Source organism: Pristiophorus japonicus, chromosome 13, assembly GCF_044704955.1.
Source record: "Pristiophorus japonicus isolate sPriJap1 chromosome 13, sPriJap1.hap1, whole genome shotgun sequence".
Classification (NCBI taxonomy): Eukaryota; Metazoa; Chordata; class Chondrichthyes; family Pristiophoridae; genus Pristiophorus; species Pristiophorus japonicus.
Genome location: NC_091989.1, coordinates 107656686 through 107669563, shown reverse-complemented (window position 1 = coordinate 107669563; position 12878 = coordinate 107656686). Strand labels below are relative to the sequence as shown.

The 12878-nt window shown below is 44.3% G+C and overlaps 1 protein-coding gene across 1 annotated transcript in view; it reads right to left on the bottom strand.

Annotated features, from left to right (window-relative positions):
* The window catches only part of LOC139278085 (mixed lineage kinase domain-like protein), a 119587-nt gene that overhangs the window by 43041 nt on the left and 63668 nt on the right, over positions 1-12878 (bottom strand). The window lies entirely within an intron of this gene.

Below are 12878 nucleotides of genomic sequence, written 5' to 3'. Positions count from 1 at the left end.
AGTATCGTGTGAGCTGTAACACTGAGGATCAGGTACAGTGTGAGGTGTAACATTGTGAGGATCAGTATAATGTGAGCTGTAACACTGTGAGTATCAGTATAGTGTGAGGTGTAACATTGTGAGGATCAGTATAATGTGAGCTGTAACATTGTGAGGATCAGGCATAGAGTGAGGTGTAACACTGTGACTATCAGTAGAGTGTGAGCTGCAACACTGTGAGGATCAGTATCGTGTGAGCTGTAACACTGCGAGGATCAGTATAGTGTGAGCTGTAACACTGTGAGGATCAGGTATAGAGTGAGGTGTAACACTGTGAGGATCAGGCATAGTGTGAGCTGTAACACTGTGAGGATCAGGCATAGAGTGAGGTGCAACATTGTGAGGATTAGGTATAGTGTGAGGTGTAACACTGTAAGGATCAGGTATAGTGTGAGGTGTAACACTGTGAGGATCAGGCATAGAGTGAGGTGTAACACTGTGAGGATCAGGTATAATGTGAGGTGTAACACTGTGAGGATCAGGTATAGTGTGAGGTGTAACACTGTGAGGATCAGGTATAGTGTGAGCTGTAACACTGTGAGGATCAGGTATAGTGTGAGGTGTAACACTGTGAGGATCAGGCATAGAGTGAGGTGTAACACTGTGAGGATCAGTATCGTGTGAGCTGTAACACTGAGGATCAGGTATTGTGTGAGGTGTAACATTGTGAGGATCAGTATAATGTGAGCTGTAACACTGTGAGTATCAGTATAGTGTGAGGTGTAACATTGTGAGGATCAGTATAATGTGAGCTGCAACACTGTGAGGATCAGGCATAGAGTGAGGTGTAACACTGTGACTATCAGTATAGTGTGAGCTGTAACACTGTGAGGATCAGTATAGTGTGAGCTGTAACACTGCGAGGATCAGTATAGTGTGAGCTGTAACACTGTGAGGATCAGGTATAGAGTGAGGTGTAACACTGTGAGGATCAGGCATAGTGTGAGCTGTAACACTGTGAGGATCAGGCATAGAGTGAGGTGTAACATTGTGAGGATCAGGTATAGTGTGAGGTGTAACACTGTAAGGATCAGGTATAGTGTGAGGTGTAACACTGTGAGGATCAGGCATAGAGTGAGGTGTAACACTGTGAGGATCAGGTATAATGTGAGGTGTAACACTGTGAAGATCAGGTATAGTGTGAGGTGTAACACTGTGAGGATCAGGTATAGTGTGAGCTGTAACACTGTGAGGATCAGGTATAGTGTGAGGTGTAACACTGTGAGGATCAGGCATAGAGTGAGGTGTAACACTGTGAGGATCAGTAAAGTGTGAGGTGTAACATTGTGAGGATCAGGTACATTGTGAGCTGTAACACTGTGAGGATCAGGTATAGAGTGAGGTGTAACACTGTGAGGATCAGTATAGTGTGAGGTCTAACACTGTGAGGATCAGGTATAATGTGAGGTGTAACACTGTGAAGATCAGGTATAGTGTGAGGTGTAACACTGTGAAGATCAGGTATAGTGTGAGGTGTAACACTGTGAGGATCAGGTATAGTGTGAGCTGTAACATTGTGAGGATCAGGTATAGTGTGAGGTGTAACACTGTGAGGATCAGGCATAGAGTGAGGTGTAACACTGTGAGGATCAGGCATAGAGTGAGGTGTAACACTGTGAGGATCAGGTATAATGTAAGGTGTAACACTGTGAGGATCAGGTATAGTGTGAGGTGTAACACTGTGAGGAACAGGAATAGTGTGAGTTGTAACACTGTGAGCAACTGGTATAGTGTGAGGTGTAACACTGTGAGGATCAGGCATAGAGTGAGGTGTAAGACTGTGAGGATCAGTATAGTGTGAGGTGTAACACTGTGAGGATCAGGCATAGAGTGAGGTGTAACACTGTGAGGATCAGTGTAGTGTGAGGTGTAACACTGTGAGGATCAGTATAGTGTGAGTTGTAACACTGTGAGGATCAGTATAGTCTGCGGTCTAACACTGTGAGGATCAGTATAGTGTGAGGTGTAACACTGTGAGGATCAGTATAGTGTGAGCTGTAACACTGTGAGGATCAGTATAGTGTGAGGTGTAACACTGTGAGGATCAGGCATAAAGTGAGGTGTAACACTGTGAGGATCAGTATAATGTGAGCTGTAACATTGTGAGGATCAGGTATAGTGTGAGGTGTAACACTGTGAGGATCAGTATAATGTGAGGTGTAACACTGTGAGGATCAGTATAATGTGAGCTGTAACACTGTGAGGATCAGTATAGTGTGAGGTGTAACATTGTGAGGATCAGTATAATGTGAGCTGTAACACTGTGAGGAACAGGCATAGAATGAGGTGTAACACTGTGACGATCAGTATGGTGTGAGGTGTAACACTGTGACGATCAGTATAGTGTGAGCTGTAACACTGTGAGGATGATGCATAGTGTGAGTTGTAACACTGTGAGGATCAGTATAGTGTGAGGTGTAACACTGTGACGATCAGTATAGTGTGAGCTGTAACACTGTGAGGATCAGGCATAGAGTGAGGTGTAACACTGTGACGATCAGTATAGTGTGAGCTGTAACACTGTGAGGATCAGGCATAGAGTGAGGTGTAACACTGTGATGATCAGTATAGTGTGAGCTGCAACACTGTGAGGATCAGGCATAGAGTGAGGTGTAACACTGTGAGGATCAGGTACAGTGTGATCTGTAACACTGTGAGGATCAGGCATAGAGTGAGGTGTAACACTGTGAGGATCAGTATAGTGTGAGCTGTAACACTGTGAGATAAGGTATAGAGTGAGTTGTAACACTGTGAGCATCAGGTATAGTGTGAGGTGTAACACTGTGAGGATCAGGCATAGAGTGAGGTGTAACACTGTGAGGATCAGGTATAGAGTGAGGTGTAACACTGTGAGGATCAGTATAGTGTGAGGTCTAACACTGTGAGGATCAGGTATAGAGTGAGGTGTAACACTGTGAGGATCAGTATATTGTGAGGTGTAACACTGTGATGATCAGTATAGTCTGAGGTCTAATACTGTGAGGATCAGTATAGTGTGAGGTGTAACACTGTGAGGATCAGGTATAGTGTGAGCTGTAAAACTGTGAGGATCAGGTATAGTGTGAGGTGTAACAATGTGAGGATCAGGCATAGAGTGAGGTGTAACACTGTGAGGATCAGGCATAGAGTGAGGTGTAACACTGTGAGGATCAGGTATAGTGTGAGGTGTAACACTGTGAGGAACAGGAATAGTGTGAGGTGTAACACTGTGAGGATCTGGTATAGTGTGAGGTGTAACACTGTGAGGATCAGGCATAGAGTGAGGTGTAACACTGTGAGGATCAGTATAGTGTGAGGTGTAACACTGTGAGGATCAGTGTAGTGTGAGGTGTAACACTGTGAGGATCAGTATAGTGTGAGTTGTAACACTGTGAGGATCAGTATAGTGTGAGGTCTAACACTGTGAGGATCAGTATAGTGTGAGGTGTAACACTGTGAGGATCAGGCATAAAGTGAGGTGTAACACTGTGAGGATCAGTATAATGTGAGGTGTAACACTGAGGATCAGGCATAAAGTGAGGTGTAACACTGTGAGGATCAGTATAGTGTGAGTTGTAACACTGTGAGGATCAGTATAGTGTGAGGTCTAACACTGTGAGGATCAGTATAGTGTGAGGTGTAACACTGTGAGGATCAGGCATAAAGTGAGGTGTAACACTGTGAGGATCAGTATAATGTGAGCTGTAACATTGTGAGGATCAGGTATAGTGTGAGCTGTAACACTGTGAGGATCAGTATAGTGTGAGGTGTAACACTGTGAGGATCAGGCATAAAGTGAGGTGTAACACTGTGAGGATCAGTATAATGTGAGCTGTAACATTGTGAGGATCAGGTATAGTGTGAGGTGTAACACTGTGAGGATCAGTATAATGTGAGGTGTAACACTGTGAGGATCAGTATAATGTGAGCTGTAACACTGTGAGGATCAGTATAGTGTGAGGTGTAACATTGTGACGATCAGTATAGTGTGAGCTGTAACACTGTGAGGATGATGCATAGTGTGAGTTGTAACACTGTGAGGATCAGGCATAGAATGAGGTGTAACACTGTGAGGATCAGTATAATGTGAGCTGTAACATTGTGAGGATCAGGTATAGTGTGAGCTGTAACACTGTGAGGATCAGTATAGTGTGAGGTGTAACACTGTGAGGATCAGGCATAAAGTGAGGTGTAACACTGTGAGGATCAGTATAATGTGAGCTGTAACATTGTGAGGATCAGGTATAGTGTGAGGTGTAACACTGTGAGGATCAGTATAATGTGAGGTGTAACACTGTGAGGATCAGTATAATGTGAGCTGTAACACTGTGAGGATCAGTATAGTGTGAGGTGTAACATTGTGACGATCAGTATAGTGTGAGCTGTAACACTGTGAGGATGATGCATAGTGTGAGTTGTAACACTGTGAGGATCAGGCAAGGAATGAGGTGTAACACTGTGACGATCAGTATAGTGTGAGCTGTAACACTGTGACGATCAGTATAGTGTGAGCTGTAACACTGTGAGGATGATGCATAGTGTGAGTTGTAACACTGTGAGGATCAGTATAGTGTGAGGTGTAACACTGTGAGGATCAGGCATAGAGTGAGGTGTAACACTGTGAGGATCAGGTATAATGTGAGGTGTAACACTGTGAGGATCAGGTATAGTGTGAGGTGTAACACTGTGAGGATCAGGTATAGTGTGAGCTGTAACACTGTGAGGATCAGGTATAGTGTGAGGTGTAACACTGTGAGGATCAGGCATAGAGTGAGGTGTAACACTGTGAGGATCAGGTATAATGTGAGGTGTAACACTGTGAGGATCAGGTATAGTGTGAGGTGTAACACTGTGAGGATCAGGTATAGTGTGAGCTGTAACACTGTGAGGATCAGGTATAGTGTGAGGTGTAACACTGTGAGGATCAGGCATAGAGTGAGGTGTAACACTGTGAGGATCAGTATCGTGTGAGCTGTAACACTGAGGATCAGGTATTGTGTGAGGTGTAACATTGTGAGGATCAGTATAATGTGAGCTGTAACACTGTGAGTATCAGTATAGTGTGAGGTGTAACATTGTGAGGATCAGTATAATGTGAGCTGCAACACTGTGAGGATCAGGCATAGAGTGAGGTGTAACACTGTGACTATCAGTATAGTGTGAGCTGTAACACTGTGAGGATCAGTATAGTGTGAGCTGTAACACTGCGAGGATCAGTATAGTGTGAGCTGTAACACTGTGAGGATCAGGTATAGAGTGAGGTGTAACACTGTGAGGATCAGGCATAGTGTGAGCTGTAACACTGTGAGGATCAGGCATAGAGTGAGGTGTAACATTGTGAGGATCAGGTATAGTGTGAGGTGTAACACTGTAAGGATCAGGTATAGTGTGAGGTGTAACACTGTGAGGATCAGGCATAGAGTGAGGTGTAACACTGTGAGGATCAGGTATAATGTGAGGTGTAACACTGTGAAGATCAGGTATAGTGTGAGGTGTAACACTGTGAGGATCAGGTATAGTGTGAGCTGTAACACTGTGAGGATCAGGTATAGTGTGAGGTGTAACACTGTGAGGATCAGGCATAGAGTGAGGTGTAACACTGTGAGGATCAGTAAAGTGTGAGGTGTAACATTGTGAGGATCAGGTACATTGTGAGCTGTAACACTGTGAGGATCAGGTATAGAGTGAGGTGTAACACTGTGAGGATCAGTATAGTGTGAGGTCTAACACTGTGAGGATCAGGTATAATGTGAGGTGTAACACTGTGAAGATCAGGTATAGTGTGAGGTGTAACACTGTGAAGATCAGGTATAGTGTGAGGTGTAACACTGTGAGGATCAGGTATAGTGTGAGCTGTAACATTGTGAGGATCAGGTATAGTGTGAGGTGTAACACTGTGAGGATCAGGCATAGAGTGAGGTGTAACACTGTGAGGATCAGGCATAGAGTGAGGTGTAACACTGTGAGGATCAGGTATAATGTAAGGTGTAACACTGTGAGGATCAGGTATAGTGTGAGGTGTAACACTGTGAGGAACAGGAATAGTGTGAGTTGTAACACTGTGAGCAACTGGTATAGTGTGAGGTGTAACACTGTGAGGATCAGGCATAGAGTGAGGTGTAAGACTGTGAGGATCAGTATAGTGTGAGGTGTAACACTGTGAGGATCAGGCGTAGAGTGAGGTGTAACACTGTGAGGATCAGTGTAGTGTGAGGTGTAACACTGTGAGGATCAGTATAGTCTGAGTTGTAACACTGTGAGGATCAGTATAGTCTGCGGTCTAACACTGTGAGGATCAGTATAGTGTGAGGTGTAACACTGTGAGGATCAGTATAGTGTGAGCTGTAACACTGTGAGGATCAGTATAGTGTGAGGTGTAACACTGTGAGGATCAGGCATAAAGTGAGGTGTAACACTGTGAGGATCAGTATAATGTGAGCTGTAACATTGTGAGGATCAGGTATAGTGTGAGGTGTAACACTGTGAGGATCAGTATAATGTGAGGTGTAACACTGTGAGGATCAGTATAATGTGAGCTGTAACACTGTGAGGATCAGTATAGTGTGAGGTGTAACATTGTGAGGATCAGTATAATGTGAGCTGTAACACTGTGAGGAACAGGCATAGAATGAGGTGTAACACTGTGACGATCAGTATGGTGTGAGGTGTAACACTGTGACGATCAGTATAGTGTGAGCTGTAACACTGTGAGGATGATGCATAGTGTGAGTTGTAACACTGTGAGGATCAGTATAGTGTGAGGTGTAACACTGTGACGATCAGTATAGTGTGAGCTGTAACACTGTGAGGATCAGGCATAGAGTGAGGTGTAACACTGTGACGATCAGTATAGTGTGAGCTGTAACACTGTGAGGATCAGGCATAGAGTGAGGTGTAACACTGTGATGATCAGTATAGTGTGAGCTGCAACACTGTGAGGATCAGGCATAGAGTGAGGTGTAACACTGTGAGGATCAGGTACAGTGTGATCTGTAACACTGTGAGGATCAGGCATAGAGTGAGGTGTAACACTGTGAGGATCAGTATAGTGTGAGCTGTAACACTGTGAGATAAGGTATAGAGTGAGTTGTAACACTGTGAGCATCAGGTATAGTGTGAGGTGTAACACTGTGAGGATCAGGCATAGAGTGAGGTGTAACACTGTGAGGATCAGGTATAGAGTGAGGTGTAACACTGTGAGGATCAGTATAGTGTGAGGTCTAACACTGTGAGGATCAGGTATAGAGTGAGGTGTAACACTGTGAGGATCAGTATATTGTGAGGTGTAACACTGTGATGATCAGTATAGTCTGAGGTCTAATACTGTGAGGATCAGTATAGTGTGAGGTGTAACACTGTGAGGATCAGGTATAGTGTGAGCTGTAAAACTGTGAGGATCAGGTATAGTGTGAGGTGTAACAATGTGAGGATCAGGCATAGAGTGAGGTGTAACACTGTGAGGATCAGGCATAGAGTGAGGTGTAACACTGTGAGGATCAGGTATAGTGTGAGGTGTAACACTGTGAGGAACAGGAATAGTGTGAGGTGTAACACTGTGAGGATCTGGTATAGTGTGAGGTGTAACACTGTGAGGATCAGGCATAGAGTGAGGTGTAACACTGTGAGGATCAGTATAGTGTGAGGTGTAACACTGTGAGGATCAGTGTAGTGTGAGGTGTAACACTGTGAGGATCAGTATAGTGTGAGTTGTAACACTGTGAGGATCAGTATAGTGTGAGGTCTAACACTGTGAGGATCAGTATAGTGTGAGGTGTAACACTGTGAGGATCAGGCATAAAGTGAGGTGTAACACTGTGAGGATCAGTATAATGTGAGGTGTAACACTGAGGATCAGGCATAAAGTGAGGTGTAACACTGTGAGGATCAGTATAGTGTGAGTTGTAACACTGTGAGGATCAGTATAGTGTGAGGTCTAACACTGTGAGGATCAGTATAGTGTGAGGTGTAACACTGTGAGGATCAGGCATAAAGTGAGGTGTAACACTGTGAGGATCAGTATAATGTGAGCTGTAACATTGTGAGGATCAGGTATAGTGTGAGCTGTAACACTGTGAGGATCAGTATAGTGTGAGGTGTAACACTGTGAGGATCAGGCATAAAGTGAGGTGTAACACTGTGAGGATCAGTATAATGTGAGCTGTAACATTGTGAGGATCAGGTATAGTGTGAGGTGTAACACTGTGAGGATCAGTATAATGTGAGGTGTAACACTGTGAGGATCAGTATAATGTGAGCTGTAACACTGTGAGGATCAGTATAGTGTGAGGTGTAACATTGTGACGATCAGTATAGTGTGAGCTGTAACACTGTGAGGATGATGCATAGTGTGAGTTGTAACACTGTGAGGATCAGGCATAGAATGAGGTGTAACACTGTGCGGATCAGTATAATGTGAGCTGTAACATTGTGAGGATCAGGTATAGTGTGAGCTGTAACACTGTGAGGATCAGTATAGTGTGAGGTGTAACACTGTGAGGATCAGGCATAAAGTGAGGTGTAACACTGTGAGGATCAGTATAATGTGAGCTGTAACATTGTGAGGATCAGGTATAGTGTGAGGTGTAACACTGTGAGGATCAGTATAATGTGAGGTGTAACACTGTGAGGATCAGTATAATGTGAGCTGTAACACTGTGAGGATCAGTATAGTGTGAGGTGTAACATTGTGACGATCAGTATAGTGTGAGCTGTAACACTGTGAGGATGATGCATAGTGTGAGTTGTAACACTGTGAGGATCAGGCAAGGAATGAGGTGTAACACTGTGACGATCAGTATAGTGTGAGCTGTAGCACTGTGACGATCAGTATAGTGTGAGCTGTAACACTGTGAGGATGATGCATAGTGTGAGTTGTAACACTGTGAGGATCAGTATAGTGTGAGGTGTAACACTGTGACGATCAGTATAGTGTGAGCTGTAACACTGTGAGGATCAGGCATAGAGTGAGGTGTAACACTGTGATGATCAGTATAGTGTGAGCTGTAACACTGTGAGGATCAGGCATAGAGTGAGGTGTAACACTGTGACGATCAGTATAGTGTGAGCTGCAACACTGTGAGGATCAGGCATAGAGTGAGGTGTAACACTGTGAGGATCAGGTACAGTGTGATCTGTAACACTGTGAGGATCTGGCATAGAGTGAGGTGTAACACTGTGAGGATCAGTATAGTGTGAGCTGTAACACTGTGAGGATCAGGTATAGAGTGAGTTGTAACACTGTGAGCATCAGGTATAGTGTGAGGTGTAACACTGTGAGGATCAGGCATAGAGTGAGGTGTAACACTGTGAGGATCTGGTATAGTGTGAGCTGTAACACAGTGAGGATCAGGCATAGAGTGAGCTGTAACACTGTGAGGATCAGTATAGTGTGAGCTGTAACACTGAGAGGATCAGGTGTACTGTGAGGTGTAACACTGTGAGGATCAGTATAGTGTGAGGTCTAACACTGTGAGGATCAGTATAGTGTGAGGTCTAACACTGTGAGGATCAGGTATAGAGTGAGGTGTAACATTGTGCGGATCAGTATAATGTGAGGTGTAACATTGTGAGGATCAGGTACATTGTGAGCTGTAACACTGTGAGGATCAGGTATAGAGTGAGGTGTAACACTGTGATGATCAGGTATAGTGTGAGGTGTAACACTGTGAGGATCAGGCATAGAGTGAGGTGTAACACTGTGAGGATCAGGTATAGTGTGAGGTGTAACACTGTGACGATCAGTATAGTGTGAGCTGTAACACTGTGAGGATCAGGCATATAGTGAGGTGTAACACTGTGAGGAGCAAGCATAGAGTGAGGTGTAACTCTGTGAGGATCAGGTATAGTGTGAGGTGTAACACTGTGACGATCAGGTATAGTGTGAGGTGTAACACTGTGAGGATCAGGTACAGTGTGATCTGTAACACTGTGAGGATCAGGCATAGAGTGAGGTGTAACACTGTGAGGATCAGTATAGTGTGAGCTGTAACACTGTGAGATAAGGTATAGAGTGAGTTGTAACACTGTGAGCATCAGGTATAGTGTGAGGTGTAACACTGTGAGGATCAGGCATAGAGTGAGGTGTAACACTGTGAGGATCAGGTATAGAGTGAGGTGTAACACTGTGAGGATCAGTATAGTGTGAGGTCTAACACTGTGAGGATCAGGTATAGAGTGAGGTGTAACACTGTGAGGATCAGTATATTGTGAGGTGTAACACTGTGATGATCAGTATAGTCTGAGGTCTAATACTGTGAGGATCAGTATAGTGTGAGGTGTAACACTGTGAGGATCAGGTATAGTGTGAGCTGTAAAACTGTGAGGATCAGGTATAGTGTGAGGTGTAACAATGTGAGGATCAGGCATAGAGTGAGGTGTAACACTGTGAGGATCAGGCATAGAGTGAGGTGTAACACTGTGAGGATCAGGTATAGTGTGAGGTGTAACACTGTGAGGAACAGGAATAGTGTGAGGTGTAACACTGTGAGGATCTGGTATAGTGTGAGGTGTAACACTGTGAGGATCAGGCATAGAGTGAGGTGTAACACTGTGAGGATCAGTATAGTGTGAGGTGTAACACTGTGAGGATCAGTGTAGTGTGAGGTGTAACACTGTGAGGATCAGTATAGTGTGAGTTGTAACACTGTGAGGATCAGTATAGTGTGAGGTCTAACACTGTGAGGATCAGTATAGTGTGAGGTGTAACACTGTGAGGATCAGGCATAAAGTGAGGTGTAACACTGTGAGGATCAGTATAATGTGAGGTGTAACACTGAGGATCAGGCATAAAGTGAGGTGTAACACTGTGAGGATCAGTATAGTGTGAGTTGTAACACTGTGAGGATCAGTATAGTGTGAGGTCTAACACTGTGAGGATCAGTATAGTGTGAGGTGTAACACTGTGAGGATCAGGCATAAAGTGAGGTGTAACACTGTGAGGATCAGTATAATGTGAGCTGTAACATTGTGAGGATCAGGTATAGTGTGAGCTGTAACACTGTGAGGATCAGTATAGTGTGAGGTGTAACACTGTGAGGATCAGGCATAAAGTGAGGTGTAACACTGTGAGGATCAGTATAATGTGAGCTGTAACATTGTGAGGATCAGGTATAGTGTGAGGTGTAACACTGTGAGGATCAGTATAATGTGAGGTGTAACACTGTGAGGATCAGTATAATGTGAGCTGTAACACTGTGAGGATCAGTATAGTGTGAGGTGTAACATTGTGACGATCAGTATAGTGTGAGCTGTAACACTGTGAGGATGATGCATAGTGTGAGTTGTAACACTGTGAGGATCAGGCATAGAATGAGGTGTAACACTGTGCGGATCAGTATAATGTGAGCTGTAACATTGTGAGGATCAGGTATAGTGTGAGCTGTAACACTGTGAGGATCAGTATAGTGTGAGGTGTAACACTGTGAGGATCAGGCATAAAGTGAGGTGTAACACTGTGAGGATCAGTATAATGTGAGCTGTAACATTGTGAGGATCAGGTATAGTGTGAGGTGTAACACTGTGAGGATCAGTATAATGTGAGGTGTAACACTGTGAGGATCAGTATAATGTGAGCTGTAACACTGTGAGGATCAGTATAGTGTGAGGTGTAACATTGTGACGATCAGTATAGTGTGAGCTGTAACACTGTGAGGATGATGCATAGTGTGAGTTGTAACACTGTGAGGATCAGGCAAGGAATGAGGTGTAACACTGTGACGATCAGTATAGTGTGAGCTGTAGCACTGTGACGATCAGTATAGTGTGAGCTGTAACACTGTGAGGATGATGCATAGTGTGAGTTGTAACACTGTGAGGATCAGTATAGTGTGAGGTGTAACACTGTGACGATCAGTATAGTGTGAGCTGTAACACTGTGAGGATCAGGCATAGAGTGAGGTGTAACACTGTGATGATCAGTATAGTGTGAGCTGTAACACTGTGAGGATCAGGCATAGAGTGAGGTGTAACACTGTGACGATCAGTATAGTGTGAGCTGCAACACTGTGAGGATCAGGCATAGAGTGAGGTGTAACACTGTGAGGATCAGGTACAGTGTGATCTGTAACACTGTGAGGATCTGGCATAGAGTGAGGTGTAACACTGTGAGGATCAGTATAGTGTGAGCTGTAACACTGTGAGGATCAGGTATAGAGTGAGTTGTAACACTGTGAGCATCAGGTATAGTGTGAGGTGTAACACTGTGAGGATCAGGCATAGAGTGAGGTGTAACACTGTGAGGATCTGGTATAGTGTGAGCTGTAACACAGTGAGGATCAGGCATAGAGTGAGCTGTAACACTGTGAGGATCAGTATAGTGTGAGCTGTAACACTGAGAGGATCAGGTGTACTGTGAGGTGTAACACTGTGAGGATCAGTATAGTGTGAGGTCTAACACTGTGAGGATCAGTATAGTGTGAGGTCTAACACTGTGAGGATCAGGTATAGAGTGAGGTGTAACATTGTGCGGATCAGTATAATGTGAGGTGTAACATTGTGAGGATCAGGTACATTGTGAGCTGTAACACTGTGAGGATCAGGTATAGAGTGAGGTGTAACACTGTGATGATCAGGTATAGTGTGAGGTGTAACACTGTGAGGATCAGGCATAGAGTGAGGTGTAACACTGTGAGGATCAGGTATAGTGTGAGGTGTAACACTGTGACGATCAGTATAGTGTGAGCTGTAACACTGTGAGGATCAGGCATATAGTGAGGTGTAACACTGTGAGGAGCAAGCATAGAGTGAGGTGTAACTCTGTGAGGATCAGGTATAGTGTGAGGTGTAACACTGTGACGATCAGGTATAGTGTGAGGTGTAACACTGTGAGGATCAGGCATCGAGTGAGGTGTAACACTGTGAGG